Here is a 17,711-nt window from a genome sequence, read left to right as displayed (position 1 = left end):
GGGATGAGGTGGCAGAGTCAGGAGGAGCCCATGGTTTGCACTGACAGCTTGGGAGAGGCCTTGGGACCAGAGTGAGCCAGGGGATAGGGCAGGAGCAAGGTGGGAAATCCAGTGGATTTACAGCACTTGGCCCCAGGCTTCAGCTTTGCCCCTTCCCCAGGAGCTGGGGGGCTGCTCTGGCCTCAGGGGGCACCAGAACTTTTCAGGACATCTCTGAAAGGGACAGAATCAAGGCAGCAGTGCCTTCACAGTGCTGAGGAGGTGCAAACTCCCCAAAGTGTGGGGAGCACAGCTGGATCTGCAGGGACTGAGGGTGTCCAATGCCTGGGAGATGCTCAGGAGCAAGGTGAGCTTTCCTCAGGGATATCTGGTAGGAAATGCTCCCACATCCCTGGATTCCACACCCCTGATCCTTGCCCTGGAGCACCCTGGCTCCCTACAGGCAGCATCCCCCCACATCCCACCCCTCAGACTCTCTCATTCCTTGGAAAACTGTCCCTGATGCCAGCAGAGCTCCATGCTGCAAACAGCAGTTCCCTGTCCCCATGCTGGGCTGGCACTGTCACCCTCCCTGTCCTGGCACTGTCCCTCAGTGCTGGCCTGGCCAGGGGTGGAGCTGCCTTTTCCCTCCCCATTCTGCCTCCCTGCAGGACAGATCTTTAGCTAAAGGTTGCTGGAAATGTCTGTTTATTTTCATTAGTGGTGCCAGCCCCACTGCCCTTAATCCTTGGAGAGTGGCTTTTATTGCTTCATGATAAGGCCTGTCAAAATTTTGCCAACAAGAAAAGAAAAATTGGATTTTCAGCTGCATTTTTTTAGCAGATAGTGTCAGGTTTCTAAGGAAAAAAAAAAATAAATCAAACAATCTACAGAAAACTCAAAGAGGCTTTTCTTTTTTCTGAGCATAACAAAAATACATTGAGCTATATAAAAATACGTGGCTGTATTCCAGCTGAACTGTCAGATCCTAAGGGTCCGTGATTTCCACTGGGGTGGGGATTAAAAATGGAGCCCACTCATCCCACACCCTTGTGATGAGCAAACACCACCTGGAGGAGGAATTTTGGGAGAAATCCTAAAGGCTGATCATAGCAAAAGTGTGTGTGAGTGTTTGTGGAGGGGACAAGGGAGGAGGGAGCAGCATGAGGAGGAGGGGAGAGTGGAGGGGAGGAATTGGGGTGGGAATGGTCACCCCAAGAGCTGAGGGGGCAGCCAGGACCCCTCACCCTGCCCATCTGCAGGAGGTGGCTGCAGTGAGAGCACTGTGTCCCCAGGCAGGGCACTGTCCCCAAGCCCCAGCACTGGCAGGGGTGTGGGCAGTGCTGCTCCTGCCCCTCCCTCTGCTGGTGCTGCCAGCCTGCCTGGATGTCCCCAGCAAAGGGAGCCCCGGCAGCCAGGACACAGCACTGGCCAGCCTGGCACCCCCAGAGGGATCTGCCCAGCTCTGCTCCAGGCACGCTTGGGAGGGGACCTCAAAGCACAGGACACCCCATCTCACGGGAATAGTGCCTGTGCCACACCCCACTGCTGGGGCAGCCCCAAAGGGCAGCAAACAGCCCATGGGGGGCTGGGGCTCTGCCTTCATCCCACAAACTCTGGACCTTCTGGAGAACCCAGATTGCAGTGGGGCTCTCAAACCCTCACAGCCTGCAAGGGTCAACCTTGTGCCTTGTGTGGGACCAGAGCAGAAGGGAGGTGGCCAGCAGGAGGTCATTGTTCCCCTGCACTCAGCACTGCTGAGGCCACACCTTGAGTGCTGTGTCCAGTTCTGGCCCCTCAGTTTTGGAAGGACATTAAGATGCTTGAACATGTCCAGAGGGACTTGAAACACAAACCCTGTGAAGAATGGCTGAGGGAGCTGGGGGTGTTTGTCCTGGAGAAAAGGAGACTCGGGGGTAACCTTATCACTCCCTGAAAGGTGGCTGTGCTCAAGTGGGGTTGGTCTCTTTTTCCTGGCAGCACTGACAGAACCAGAGGACACAGCCTCAAGCTGCACCAAGGGAGATACAGGTTGGATGTTAGGAAAAAGTTTTTCATGGAAAGAGTGATAAAGTACAGGAATGGTCTGCCTGGGGAGGTAGTGGAGTCACAATCCCTGGATGTGTTAAAAAAAGACTGGATGTGGCACTTGGTGCCATGGTCTAGTTGAGGTGTTGAGGCATGGGTTGGGCTTGATAGTCTTGAAGGTCTCTTCCAGCCTGGTGATTCTGTGACCCCAGGGAGCTGTGCAGAGCTTGTTGTGCCTGCAGAACAGTTTGTCCCACTCTCCTGGCCAAGCCAAGGCCAACAAAGCTCCTCCAGCTGCATTCAGGAGGGGTCGTCCCTGAGTGCAGCAGGGAACGAATTATCATTCACCTGCTGGCAGGGCTGGGAGCTTTGTTTATTGAAAATAAAAACACACTTGCTGCTTAAAATGCTGTGCAAAGGTGAGGCTGGGGATGGGCAGAGCACTTTGCTTGATAAATTACCTTTCAGCAGCACCTCTCTCCTGCAACAAGCACTTAATAGCAGAGGTGCTGCAGCCTCTCGTTACTGGGGAGAAGGAGGAGAAGCTTTTCAGAGCATCCAGCTCTCAGGGCTTCACTTCCTGGGCTCCTCTGACACCAATTATTAAAAGCATTTTTCACCCAAGCCGCGGCTCAGGCGACCTTCAGAGCCCTGGCTGCAAACAAAACCTGAGACACACTTGGCAAAAGAAGCAAAAAGGAGAAGGGAGGTGGAAGGGAAATTAGAAACGTGGAAATGTAATAACTTTCCATTATGCAAATTTGATTTAATCAGAGATGAAGTTGAAGTGCAATAAAAACATACTTTCATTAAGTTTATGACTTTCAGACTCCATAATCCCCCAGAAATGTCAATTATAATGTTACCATAGTGATCCATGGCTCCAACATCCAAGGGATCAGCTTTCCCACCAGAAAGGGCACACTGAAGATGGGCCAGGACCTGGTTTCTCAGCTCCTTGAACTGGTGAGGGCCTGTGACAAATGTTTTTTTTCAGCTTGGATGAGTCTTAAAAGTTAAGCCCAACTCAAATAATCTCAGGGAGTGATGGGATCACCCTCCTGGCCATGGGGGATGTCCCAGGGATGGATTTCAGTTCATGCTGCTCGAGGTCTGTTGTAGTTCCCTGTGTGCATTCCCTGAAAGGGGCAGCCCAGGAGGGCCGGGAGTGGGCAGAGCAGGGAGTGTCTGAGCTGCATCCTTGGCCACCAGGAGCTGAAAGGGGCTACAAGGGAGCTGGAGAGGGACCTTTCATCAGGAACTGGAGTGACAGGACAGTGGGAATGGCTTCAGACTGAAAGAAGGGAAATTCTGGTTGAATATTAGGGAGAAATCCTTCCCTGTGAACAGCTGTGGCTGCCCCTGGCTCCCTGGCAGTGCCCAAGGCCAGGCTGGACACTGGGGCTGGAGCAGCTGGGACAGTGGGAGGTGTCCCTGCCATGGCAGGGGTGGCACTGGATGGGATTTAAGGTCCCTTCCCACCCTATTCTGGGATTCTGGGATTCTCCAAACACTGCTCCTGTGACAGGAACTTTCTGGTCCATCCCTGCAGGGTCCCTGGGGTACATGAACACTGCATTTCCCCAGCCTCTGCAAAGGCTGTGATTTTGTTCAGACACAGGGAGCAGTGCATTGTCTGCTGGATTAGGGCCTTGATATTCCTAATCACACCCTGCCTCATCCTTTTGGAGTGCTCAGAGCCCTATTCAGTGGCATTCAGTGGCTTCTCTGGGTGCTATTTCAGATGCAGAATAATTAGCAACACGCAGGAAAAGCAACAAAGCCATGAATGGTATTTAGAGACAATTATCCCACCGAACCATTCCTTACTATTATAAATGGAGCTTATTAGCACTAAATTGTTTCCATAGGAAGCTGCATCAGCAATAAAAAGAATGGCTGCAGGCTGGCTCTGCAGCACGGGAGGCAGCACAAAGGAGCTGCCCATCTCCTCCTGCCTGCAGGGCACGTGCAGGGACAAACCCACCGGCCTGGCATGGTTTGGGGAGCATCAGCTGGGCACTGCCAGCCCCTGCCTCACCCTGGCATGGCACAGGAATGCTGCTCCCTGTGCTGGAGAGGGCTGGCAGCACTGCAGTGAGCTGGTCTGCAGTGGGGATGGAGAGCTGGGGGTGTTCACCGGGGAGAGGGAAGGCTCAGAGTCAATTTAGAATCTTCTTCAGGGCTTAAAGGGGCACCAAGAGATCTGGAGAGGGACTTCAGTCAAGGCCTTGGAGTGGCAGGACAAAGGGGAATGGGTCCAGACAGAAAGAATAGAAATTTAGGTTGGATATTGGGCAGGAATTGTTCCCTGGAGGGTGGGCAGCCCTGGCACAGGTGCCCAGAGCAGCTGTGGCTGCCCCTGGATCCCTGGCAGTGCCAAGGCCAGGCTGGACACTGGGGCTGGAGCAGCTGGGACAGTGGGAGGTGTCCCTGCCATGGCAGGGATGCCACTGGGTGGGCTTTGAGTCCTTTCCAACCCAAAGCACTCTGAGATTCTGTGATTCTGTATTCAAGCTCTTAAAATTATCTGCCTCACTACATTTAATTCACAGGGAATCCCAAATGTCAAGCAGAGCATTTGGGGCATTTCTCTGCTTTGATGTGACATTCAGGCCTGAATGACTAAATCCTTCCTATACTATAAATACTCCTTTGTTTAATGGATTTTCCCCAAATCCTGAAAGATGAGATGGTCTCTGAGAGCTGCTGGGGGTCTGTGGGTGTAGGGCTGCCTGGCTTAACCCCTCCAGGGCTCCTCCAGCCCCCTGATCCTGCTCCATGAGTCTCCCTCCATTTCAGGAGTCTGAGATCTGCAACATGCCTCAGGTTAAGGTATTAGCAGGTCAGCAAACTGTGCTAAATATAATCCTGATCCTCCACCTAAACCTAACACTGACATTAATCCTAACCCTAACACCAACCCTGGATGTAATTCTAGGCCTAAAACTCTGCTAATCCCAAACCCAAATAGAACCCCAGTTCTAAAACAAACTCTAATCCTATTCCTCATCCCAACACTAGCCCTAATCCTAAACCAAATTCTGACCCTAAAACTGAACCTAACAAACCATAATTTATCACTCTAACCTTAATCTTAACTTTAATCCAAAACCTAATACTAAGACTAAGCTAACCAACCTTAACTCCCACTCTAACCCTAAACCTAACCCTAAACCAAATTCTACCCCTAATCCTAACCCAAATTCCAATCCTAAAACTCCACCTAACCAACCCTAACTTTCACCCTAAGCCTAACCTTAACTTTAATGCTAAGCCTAACCTTAACCCTAGCCCTGCTGAGCAGTGGAGAAGCCAGCAAGGCTCCTCCAGCAGAGCCTTTGTGAGAGGTTCTGGTCCCCCCTGGCTGGCCAGGCTCTGCAGGGCCCTGCAGCTGGAATCCTGCAGTTTCTCAGGGATATTTAAAGCCCCAGCCCCAGAAATGGCCCTGCATTCAGTCAGGCACAGCCCCCCTGATTTGTGACAGCATCAGCTCCACACTCTCCTCCTCCTCCCTGCTGATTTAATGGGTCCTTCCTCATCCACCGCTCAAAATTTGTGGGGAATTCCCTCCCCCTGCCCATAAAACAGCACGGATGCCACTGATAAACCACACACTTGTGAGAGGCCACAGGCACAGCAGTAAAATCAGCGCTGCTGGAGCCACTCAGGGGTCTGTACAGGAGAACATTCATTTCCCTTCCTTGGAAACTGGATTTCCCTGCTCTTTATCAGGACATGATAATGACACCCAGCACTGCAGAGAGCTTGAAAGGCTCTGCATGAATCCCCCCCTTTGGCTTCCCAAGGTTTGGGATTCTCTGGGGCCTGCCCAGTGCCATGAGGGATTTCCCTGTCAGCCCCTCTGTTTCCAGCTGGGATGTGCAAAGTGCTCAGGACTGCTCTGCTCTGATGTGTTCAGCAATCAGGGCCATTCATGAGTGACAACTTCTGGCCATTTCTGTGGTAGATCAGGGGGTGTGACCCAGTGTCCCTCGCTGCTGGCCGCTGCCTGACCGAGCTCATGGATCAGCAACTTCCTGGAGGAAATCCTCTTCTCCATCAATTGCGCATTAACATTTGCCATCCCTTCAAGCTCTGCAGATGAAGAAACATCTTCAGGAAGGGGTAGAGGGAGCCAGGCCAATTACTGGTGCCTCAGTGAGTGGAAGGAGAAGCAGCTCCACGGGTGGCCAAGGCTCCCCCAGCAATGGAGCAGAGCCCGTGTGAGCAGAGCTGAACTAATTAGCGCTAAAGAGCAGCAGCCAGAGAAACTCCAGGAGTGAATGTCATTCCCAAAGTAGGGCAGGGAGGTAGCTGTGGACTAATTACCAATCTTCACTGCAGGAAAAGGACACGACAGCCAGTGCAGCCTCCTGTGGGCACCCCAGGCAAGGCCACCAAAGGTTAACGTGCACTGAGACGAGCAGGAATCGCTGCTGTCTCGCAGGAACAGCTCATCATCATTCCAGAGGAGCTCTGCTGGTGACAAAGCACAGCAGAGAGCCCTGCACATCTGTCACACGTGCTGTCTCCTCGTGGCTGTGCGGGGCTGCTGTAAATAATGCTCATAAATACCCTAACCAAGTGGATGTTTCCCTCAGCCTCCTGCTACGTGTCACTGTGCACAGGTGAAACTGTGCTTGGGGGTTGGAGCTGTTGGTGCCCCGGCAGCCCCAGAGCTGTGCCAGGCTGGGGGTGCTGTGGCAGTGCAGCCTGGCAGGGGCTCTGTGGCATTTGGGATCGCTGTTGTTCCTGATTGTCCCCAGGACCCTCCTGGCTCAGCACGTGGGAGGTTTTCCCACGAGAAATCTGTGCAGAGGTTTCCTTCCAAACGGGGCTGGCAGGAGCAGCCCAGCAAGGAGCCCACACAGAGAACACCTGCTGGCACAGCCACGAGGGCTCCTCCAGGCAGGAATGTCCCTGCCCAGTGTCCCTTCAGCTGCCTCAGGGCTCAGGGACAGTCTGGGAAAAGCTGTGGGATAATGCATCCCCTCATCCTGCCAGAGCTCCTCTTCCTCCCTGCTGCCATCTCTGAGCACTGTGGGGACATGGAGGCAGCTGCTCCTCAGGGCATGGGACCAGGGGACAGCCAGGCAGGGCCATGTCATCCCCACAGAGGGGACAGTGCCACTGTGCCCTGCACAGCCAGGGGTCAGGGACAAGAGCTAGCCATGAGCCCAGTGATGGCCAGAAGAGTTCATAGGGTACAGCAGGACAAGTGTGAGTCCAGGTGAGCAGGATGGGCATTGGTGGATGCCCAGGTACAAAGAGGCCTTCTCACCTGGGGCCCCACTGCAGTGGGGAGCACCCCTGGGCTGCTCTCAGGGTGCTCCCAGGGCTGTTTCCCAGAGCCTGGGTCCCCTTTGCCCACCATAAAACACAGCTGGCTCTGAGGAGGGTGGGCAAATCCCTGAGAGGGAGCACCAAGATTTATCCAGACACTCGAGTGGCACCCCATAGATAAACCACAGATAACCCATAAATAAACCAGAGATAAACCAGATAAACCATAAACAATAGATAAACCATAGAAAAACTAGAGATAAACCAGAGATAAACCATAAATAACCTATAGATAAACCAGAGATAAGCCATAAACAAACCATAGACAAACCAGACATAAACCACAAATACCCTGTAGATAAACCAGACATAAACTATAGAAAAAACAGAGATAAACTAGAGATAAACTAGAGATAAACCAGAAATTAACCATAAACAACCTACAGATAAACAAGAGATAAACCATAAATAACCTGTAGATAAACCAGAGATAAACCATAGAAAAACCAGAGATAAACCATAGAAAAAGCAAAGATAAACCAGAGATAAACCATAAATAACCTATAGATAAACCAGAGATAAACCATAGAAAAGCCACAAATAAACCACAGATAAATCACAGATAAACCATAACTAATCCATCATTTTCTGCAGTGCCAGCCATCTGCTCTGCAGAGTTCTGGAATGTTCTGGGTTGAAGAGGCCCACAAGGATCATGGAGAGCAGCCCTGGAAGGGAATGGTCCACACAGGGATAACCCCCCAGCCCTGGCATTATTGCCAGCACGCTCTGAGCTCAGTGGTTACTTTGGGCAAACCCTTGGCATTTCTGTGCCACCCCAGGAATGTCCACAGGAGATGCCCAGGGATGCTCTGTCTTTGTCCCAACATCCCTTGGCTTCTCAGCTCTCCCCTCTCTCCCTCTTCTCCCTGTATGTCAGAACCCTTGGTTTACTTCCTTCTATGATTTCACTCTTGCTCTGTTTGACCTGAATCACCAACACCATTTCCCCCTCTGCTCCTCCTTTAATGACTTCTGGCTGGTTCTGCTGTGTCTGTTGGGGATCAGGGCACTGAAATGTGGGAGCACAGTGACAAATCAGTGTTTTCTACTTCTCCCCCTCCTTTCTGGATCATTCCTCACCTTCTTGGGGATTTTTGGCCCGCTGCAGAGCCCTGAGCTGCCTGTCCATGGGGTGGGAGGTAATTCAAAGGAGTCTGGGAAGTGAGTCCTGCTTTTCCCTCAGTATCTCTTTGAATTCCAAACACTGCTTCCCTGCACAGTCATTCCCCACAATTAGATCCTTCTCCAGTAAATTCTCTTTGCTATTCCCATGAATAATAAAGTGCCTGCAGACCACAGCCCTTCATGGCACAGTCCCTTCTCTAGATCCCTCATGAATATTCTGAGCAATCCAAGTCCCTGGGACCTCCTTTCATTTATTCCAGCCCATTTCTTCCTCTTCTAATGAGTTTTTAGTCCATGCAAGGGATTTCCCTCTTATCCCACTGCTTCACTGGAGCTGCTTGTTAAAATTTCCTTCAAAATTCCAGTCCTGGTTCGATTATTCATTGATTCCTGCAGAATCCCCCAATGGATTTGTCTGCACCACTGGATCACATTTATCAATTCTCTGCTAATTCTCTTCCTTGTTATCACCTCTCTGCCTGCCTGCAGTGCAGCCCACGTGCCCTCAGCAGCATTTTCTCATGCCTGGGCCTTATGATTTTTAAAGGAATTATGGAGTGCTTATTCTCCTCAGTTTTTTTCTGCCATCAGGATGGGTGAGCACAGCCCTGAGTGCCTTCAATGCTGAGCTTTCCCTTTCCAGATGCCTCTGTGGTACATTTTTTGAGATATTCTGCTCTACATGAATTAAAAGGGATTCATCATCAGTTCAGGGTGCTTTTAGCAAATTATTCTTCCAAGTGAGTTTTTTGGGTCTTACACTTCTTGGTCTTTGAACACCTCTCTCCAAAGGGAGCTGGAGAAGGATTCTGTGGGGGCACATCAGAGCTGGGCTTGGCTGAGGGGCACAGAAGTCATGGACAGTCAGATAAATAACCTATAGATAAACCAGAGATAAGCCATAAATAAACCAGACATAAACCATAAATAACCTGTAGATAAACCAGACATAAAACATAGAAAAAACAGAGATAAACTAGAGATAAACCATAAACAACCTGTAGATAAACCAGAGATAAACCATAGAAAAACCAGAGATAAACCAGAGATAAACCATAAATTACCTATAGATAAACCAGAGATGAACCAGAAATAAACCATAACCTATAGATAAACCAGATAACCACAGAGAGCCATAGATAAACCACAGATATATAATTGATAAACCATAGATGAACCATAGGTAAACCATTATAAAACCACAGATAACCAGAGAAAACCATAGAGAGCTATTGATAAACTACAGATAAATAATAGATAAATCTTAGATAGACCATAGATGAACCATAGATAAACCATAATAAAACCATAGATAACAAAAGATAAACCATAGATAAACCACAGATATATAATTGATAAACCATAGATAAACCATAAATAAATAATTAATAAAAATATATATAAATAATTATAAAAATAAACCACAGGCAACCCAAAAATAAACCACAGATAATCCAAAACAAACCAGAGATAAACCATAGCTAAACCATAAATAAATCATAGCTAAACTACAGATTAACCCATAAATAAACCACAGATGAACCACAAATAAACCACAGATAAATCACAGGTGAATTATAAATAAACTAGAGACAAACCATAGATAAACTATAGATACACCACAGATGAACCATAAATAATCTATACATAAACCATAGATAAACCACAGGCAAACCATAGATAAATCAGATAAACCATAGAAAAACCAGAAATAAACCACAGAAAGCCATAGATAATCCATAATTTTCTGCTGAGGAATTTCCTGTCAGACAATTTTCCAGGGTGTGATGTGATTCCAGGACCTGTTTTCACTTTTCTGAAAAGACTCAATTTTCCCTTGGGCTTCCAGGGGAATATTTGACCTATATCAGATGATTTCATTTCTTTATTCAGACTGAAGTGCTTTGGATCAAATTAATTCAGAATCCTGTCAAACAGAATTTCTCTGCTGCTCAGTGTCTGACAGGAGCTGCTCTGTGCCGAGTCCCCAGCTCCTCCTCTGAGGATACTGATGGGGTTTTCAGGAAAAAAGGGAAAAGGTTTGCAGCCCCCATGAAATAGGAATTTACTTGAAGCTGATGGGGTGATCTTTCCTGTGGGCAAGGGTGGCATTTTCCAACTTTAGTCCTATTGTCATCTGGCAAAGGATGCTCTGGCATTGTCAGGGTCTGCATAGGTGATGATTAACAGACACAGAAAAATAGCAGAAGGTTTTCCTGAGCATGGATATCACTGAGAATCAACACAGGGAATTTCAGGCTGCCTTAGGAAGGGAATTGGAGCTGTAATCTTTCCCAGTGTGGAGTCTCAAATCTTTTCTCCTGGCAGGTTTGTGAAGGTCTTTGGTCAAATCTCCCAGGCATCAGTGAAAATGCAGTTTTACTTCTGTTTGAGAGGCTAAAAAGCAGCTGGGCCCCAGGAACAAACCTTGGGCTGCTGTGGAAGTGGTTTGTGCTGTACCCTTAGTATCCCAGGCTGGGCTGTCTGGGCCTGGATCCCCCTCTCTGATCCTCCCCTGAGGGTGACAGGGATGCAGCAGAGCACTCAGAGCCAGCAGGAGAAAGCTCAGCCTCCTGCAGGTGCCTCCTGGGATCATCCCCCCTTTATCTGAGATGGTAAAATGGGACCCAGCTCTCCTGCCAAGCACAGAACCATTTCTGTGGCACACATCCCACATACCTGGGCAAGATCCCAGGGCACCCAGCAGCTCATCAGGTGTTGGGGTTTTGTGTTAGAGTCAGGTTTAACTCTGGATTTGCTCTGCTCACCTCGTACATTCCACACAGCTGGAACCCACTGGAATAAAAGAACCTGAAACTCTTGGGGTCCTGCTCCCTCCTTTGCAAACTGGTCCTTGAAGCTCCAAATGAAATTTCAGGATGTCAGAGCCCCCCATGACGATTCCCAGGATTGATTTCCTGACTCTGATTTTCAGAGATGGATGGAGCAGCATCCAGGTGGGTTTTTTCTGTTTGATTTAATGTCACTGTGTCAGGAACTGATCCCAGCTGAATTATAATCAAACAGAAACGAGGGTGTCTAGACAGGGGTTTGCATAATTGAACAACACAACTTCACCTAATTGGATGCTGGTTTCAGCACAGACCCCAGAGGAAGGACAGGCACAAGCAGCCCCTTCCTGCAGGAGTGGCACAGAGCAGAAACCCTGGAGAGGGAGCAGAACCTCGGGCAAGGTGGCAGGAGGGACAGCAAGGAGCTGGAAAAGCGACAGGAGCTGTGTCCCTTCAGGGTGTCACACAGAACACCAGCACTTTCTGTCCTGCCTGCGGCACAGCCCCCTGCCCATCCCTGCTCCATCCTTGCTTTCCTCCTCCCCCCACACCTGGAGGGAGGGCACAGGGCCTAGACAAGCAAATAAATAACCCCCAAACACATTGAACAGTGTAAAACCAGCCTCAGCTGCCAGAGGAGCCTGCTAATTAGCTTAACGAGATTTCTTGGAATGAGAAAATATTACTTATTTCATTAGCTGCATGATAATTGTGCTTCGGAATGAATCAAGAGATGAATCTGAGAATTAAGATGTAAAAAAATGAAAAATAACCACTGCCAGAAAAAGATTTTAAGCCAGCAGCCAGGTTAGGTTTAAAATCCAGGAATATTGTGGGGAAGGAATGACATGGAGCACCTGGAGTGGGATTTTTTGCTTCCATGGCAAATGTGGAGATCTTGTTCCCCATGTCCCTGGGGGTCCCAACAGAAGGATTTCTGCTGTCAGAACTGGTCTCTGAGCTGAGCCTGGGTAACCCAAAATGTGGGAGCATCTGGAGCAGAATTCCTGGGATTTTCAGCAGCACTGGTGAGCACAGAACTGAGCACACGCCTTGAGCAGGGCTGTCCCAACACAGCCCTTGGGACCTGAGATTCCAGAGGGGTGTCCAGAGGGCCAGACCCTTCAACAGGTGGGTTTGTGGAAATGGCATCATTTTTTTGGACACTGTAGAGCATCAGGAGCTGCCAGGTTTGGGATGCAGCTGGTGGGCTGACAGAATGTGGTGAATAATGGGAAAATCACTCCATGAATAATGGGCACGTTGGTTGAATAATCCCTTGGCAAATAATCCGGGATCTGCTGGAGCTGTCAGCAAGGGCCTGGTGCTGCCTGCGTGTGCTGGGGAAGGGCTGAGGAGTCTGCAGCTCCAGATCCAAGCTTTGCTCAACAAAGCCCAACAAAGCCCAGATGGTTCATGAATAGAAAAGGTTTTCATCCTGTGGGGAAAAAATGCAAACGTGGAATCGATGGTTCTGCTGAGCTAGGGGTGGGAAAGGGAGTGAAAATAAACCCAAAAATCCGAGTTCACTCTGCAGCAGGGCCAAAAGGAAAAATGCAAACAGACAAGGTCAGGAGCAGCTCTGGGATCAGGCAGAAGGTGCAGAACATCAGCAGAGCTCCGAGTCTCCCTGCACCCCCAAAAACAGGGACAGTGATGATCTGTCCCTCTGTGCCACCCCTGTCCCTCTGTGCCACCCCTGTCTCTGTGCCACCCCTGTCCCTCTGTGCCACATCTGTCCCTCTGTGACACCCCTGTCTCTGTGCCACCCCTGTCTCTCTGTGCCACATCTGTCGCTCTGTGCCACTCCTGTCCCTCTGTGCCATCCCTATCCCTCTGTGCCACCCTGTCCCTCTGTGCCACATCTGTCCCTCTGTGCCACATCTTTCCCTCTGCTGGATTTTTAACCCTTCCCCAGGTTCCTGTGAGCTGCCCCAAGTCAGGCTGAGGAAATGTTCATTCTGCCTGGGGCCAGAGGAAGCAGGATCCGTGCTGGGAATGCATCTCCACCGATGTACTCCTGAATTGGTTCTGTGTTTGGAGGGTGCTCAAACTGGTTCCCAGGCCAAAATTAAAGCCAAATTCTGGTTGGTTTGGTTTGTTGTGGTTTTTTGTTGTTGTTGTTGTTGTTTGGGTTTTTTTGTTTGTTTGTTTGTTTTCTTTTGTTTTTGTTTTATATTGGTTTGGTTTGGTTTTGGGGGTGGGGTGATTGGTTGGTTGCTTGGTTGGTTGGTTGGTTGGTTTTTGGAGGTTTTTTTTGGTTTTTTTGTTTGTTTGTTGTTTTTTTTTTTCCTCAGGCAGAGCTGATTTCTGTCCCCATCTCCTCCCTCAACCAAAACCTTCTGCCAAGTTTATTTCCATTCTGAATCTTCCTTTCTGGATGTGTCTCCTGCACAGCCCCTGTGCAGCTCTGAGCTCCTCAGCCAGGGCTCTGCAGGATCCCATAGGATCCCCAGCTGGAGCACAGGAGCCAGGGGACAATTCCAGATATCCTGGACTCCAGTGCCCCCAGTTCTGCTCAGCCTGTCTGCATCCATGGTTCCATTTCTGTGCTCCTGAGCAGACAGGGATGAGTTCTCCTCTCTGCATCTCCAGTGAGCTGCTCTGGGTAATGGAAACTGAGAGCCAGCAGCTGCAGGGTTTCTTTGGTCCTCTGAGCTCCCAGCTTGTTTAATAAACTTGTATTTTTGTGAGCAGCACAGCCAATTGTGAAGGTGAGCTTAAAGGGAAAACTGCCTGTGAGCAGAACTGATTAAACATCAGGAAACACAAAGCACCCTGAGACCCAAATGACAGAGCCACCAGATGAAAAATCCACAAAGAGATTTTAATTAGAATTTATTACAATAGGCAAAAATAAACATCTATAAAGTCAAGATTAAATCCTTCAATCAATACAGAACTTCACAGAGAGAGGACTCTTCCTTCTTTCCAGCACCAGCCCAATCCCTTCTCTGAAGGCCCCTGGAAACAGAAAGACAAAGAAAAAAGGTTTGATGCAGCAGATTTAACATCAGGGTGTTACATATATATCCTCACCCCACAGGGTGTCCTGGTGGCCATGAGCTCCCAGCTCCACAAAGGCAAAGCATTTTCAGTGTGACTGGCCCAGTTTACAGCACACCCACATCCTGCATCCCATCCATATCCTGCATCCCCATCCTGCATCCCCATCCTGCATCCCATCCCCATCCTGCATCCCATCCCATCCTGCATCCCATCCCCATCCTACATCCTCATCCTGCATCCCATCCATGTCCTGGATCACATCCAAGTCCTCCATCCCTGTTTTCTGGTGTCCACCAGTCTCTTTGTCACAGGAAATATTTGCTCCCCCTGCACCCACAGCCTTCCCTGAGGGCATCACTTCTGCAGAACTAGGTGCAGTCAGTGCTCTCCTCTCCATGTGAGCAGCATTTCCTCTGCTCCCTGAGTGCAGCAGTGGGATCCCAAACCCTCCTGCAGATGGGCAGGAGTCCTTCCAGGATTCCCTTTGATGTCAGCTCCCCTCCAGAACAGAATCAATCTGCTGAGCAGCCTGGTCCTGCCCTGGGGATGGTCCTGGTTTGCTGCTTGCCAGGGCAAGTGAACAAGGTGTTAACAAGGGCAATGAGCCCCCAGAGGAGAGGCAGCAAGTGCCAGGCAGTTTGCAGAGACATGAGCTGGTTAAGGCCAGAGTTTGAAGCATTTCCAGCCCAGCCCAGGCAGCTCTCCTGGGCTCTCAGGACCAGCTCAGCCTGCTGGAAGGACAGCTCACCTTGGATTTTGGTGCCAGCCAGGGGAAGGTGAGCATTGTTTGAATATTTGCTGTTCTATGGATGGATTTGCCCTGGATGACTCTGAGAATTTATTGACAGGAGTCCACCATGAGGAAATTTGCAGATGACACCAAGCTGGGTGTGAGTGTGGATCTGCTGCAGGTAGGAGAGCTCTGCAGAGGGACCTGGACAGGCTGGATCCAAGGCTGCTGACTCACCAAGGACATTTTGTGCCTTTCACCTGCAAACAGTAGGATTTTAAACCATCCCAAATCTTAGCTCTGGTCCAGGCTGGATCAGCACATGGGGTCAGGGATGTGCTGCTCATCCCCTCTCCACTGGTGGCTTCCCCAGGTCACTCCCAGCCTTGTCTTGCTGCAGTTCCACCTCTCCCCCTGGGCTTGGCAGGAGGGACTCTGCTGCTGGAGCTTGGTGGCATCTGGTGGCTTCCAGAACTGGGTCAGCTCACAAAGGTCAGGCAGGGTTTTCTTCTGGTGAGAAACATTCTGTGCCATTGGAGAGGCTGATTCCAATCTGAGCACCACAGAAGAGTTGTCTGCAATATTTTCCAAGTCTTTTATTTTGCTGGGAAGCAGTGAAATGGATTTTCAAGTGATCCCTCCTTTCCCCCGCTGATTCTTTGCTGTAACATGTATTTAATTCAAGAGCAGCGTGTTCCCAGAGTGTCTGGAAGGTAAATGAGAAACTTTTGCTATTCAGAAGGAAAAATAAAATGTCTTTCACAGCTGCTGCCTATTCTTACAATTGTTGCTACTCCAAACAAGTTTGCCTGCAATGTGAAATAAATGTCCTCATTTATAATCTTTAGAAATCACAAAAGAAGCAGGTGAAGGCTTCCTAGGAAAGAGAGTGCAGGAATGAGAGGAACAACAATTACAGAGAGCAGGGACTGAGTTGCTTTAGGATGGTTTTGTACTGGGAAAGTGGAAATGGCTGTGACAGGAACACCTCAGGAATGGCACAACCCTGGAGATTCCCTCCTGACCCATCCAAAGGATGCCAGCAGGGGTGGAGGAAGGGCAGGGCTCTGAAGGATCATTTTTGGACCTATTGTTTCAAAGGGGAAGCATCAGCATTAAAAACTGGGATGAAAATCACATTTAACTGTCAGGTCCCTCCCAGTCCAGCCCATTCCATGATTGTGACACTGCTGAGCAGGGGGCAGTTTGGGATGATCCCAGTGCTGTGCCAGCACTTCCCTGCCTTTCCCAGGAATGCTCCAAAGGGCTGGCAGTGCCCTCAGGGACACCCTGAGTCTCTGCATCTGGTGCTGTAACTGCAGCAAGAGCTGTGGCATTTCCTGCTCAAACCTTTCCTCTGTTCTGTGCACAGAGCATTTTTAATTAACACACATTTTCAAAGGCTGCAAGGCTTCCTAAATCAATGCAAATTCTGTGTTTGCACAGGAGGAGGAGGAGGAGGAGGAGGAGGAGGAGGATTTCAGAGCCCACTCTGTGAGGAATGAATTTCATCTCACGGCTGGTTCAGTGCACAGATGTCTGCTCAGGAATGGATTTCTGGCCATCAAACATTGTCTTTGATGCTGTCAGACAGCTTTGCCGTGTTTGATCCTGATTACCCTGAGCATCCCACCGTGGGCTGGGGTGGAATTAGATGGGAAAGGATCCCAGCAATTTATTCCACACAGCAATTGTCCCGTGAAGTATTTCTGCGGATGAAGTTCCAGCTCAGGCAGATTTCAGTCCACAAACATTGGTGTTTCTGGTGGGTTTTGGGTCTTCTTCCTTGAATCCCTAATCCTGGGGCTGCTCCCTGTGCCCCTGCCTGTCAGATGGGGCAACTGGATCTCCTGAAGGCCCTAAAATGAGCAGGGGAAGAGCAGTTTCTCTGCTACAGTGCAATGAGAGATCCAGTACAGAGCTGGGTGAGTGTTCATTGCACTGTTCACAGACAGAGGGGATATCATTTGGATTGTTCTTCTGCCTTTTCTTTCTCCTTTCTCTTTCTCCTCCTTATCTAAAAGAAGGTGTCCTAGTTTGAAGGACAGGTATCTGCCAATAAAGGCAGGAGCTTCTCTTTGAAATGGAGAATGTAAACCTCCTCCCTCCAAATTATTATTGTCATTTTGAAATTAAGGGGCTCTCAGGCAAAGATATGGGAATTAGGAATAACAGTTCTCTACTAGGAAAATTAAAATAGAAATGCAGTATTACAGAGAACAATCCCAAACCCTGCCAGAGTCAGAATCCAAGCTGACACCCGTCAGTCAGGGTGTTGGCAGCAGTCCCATTCAATGGTGGCTGCATCCTCCTGCAGTGGCAGATGTGGTTCAGCTGGAGCAGTGCTCCTGGAGAAGGTGCAGTTTCCTCTGAAGGTCCAGGGATGATGTGGAAAGGTCTGGCTTTCCTCTGGAATCCAGTGGAAAGAAGGTCCTTTGGTGTCCAAAATCTCATTTTTTCTCTGGGTAGGAAAGGCTTGGCTCCTGCCCTGGCTGGAGCATCTCCCATGGGATGATGGAATTTTATCAGCCATGCACTGGGACTCACTGGCCATGAACAGGAGATATCTCCTGGAGGGAGGATGGGCTGTGGGAAGATAAAGAAGATTGCCCAGCTGGTTTAAAGGTGGCCCATTAGCAGAGAATATGTGCCAGGAGATCAGGGTCACTGCCACACCTGGGTCAGCAGACATGGTAGAA

The sequence above is a fragment of the Erithacus rubecula genome, assembly GCF_903797595.1.
Source record: "Erithacus rubecula genome assembly, chromosome: 20".
NCBI lineage: Eukaryota > Metazoa > Chordata > Aves > Passeriformes > Muscicapidae > Erithacus > Erithacus rubecula.
Note: the sequence above shows the minus strand (reverse complement) of the source record.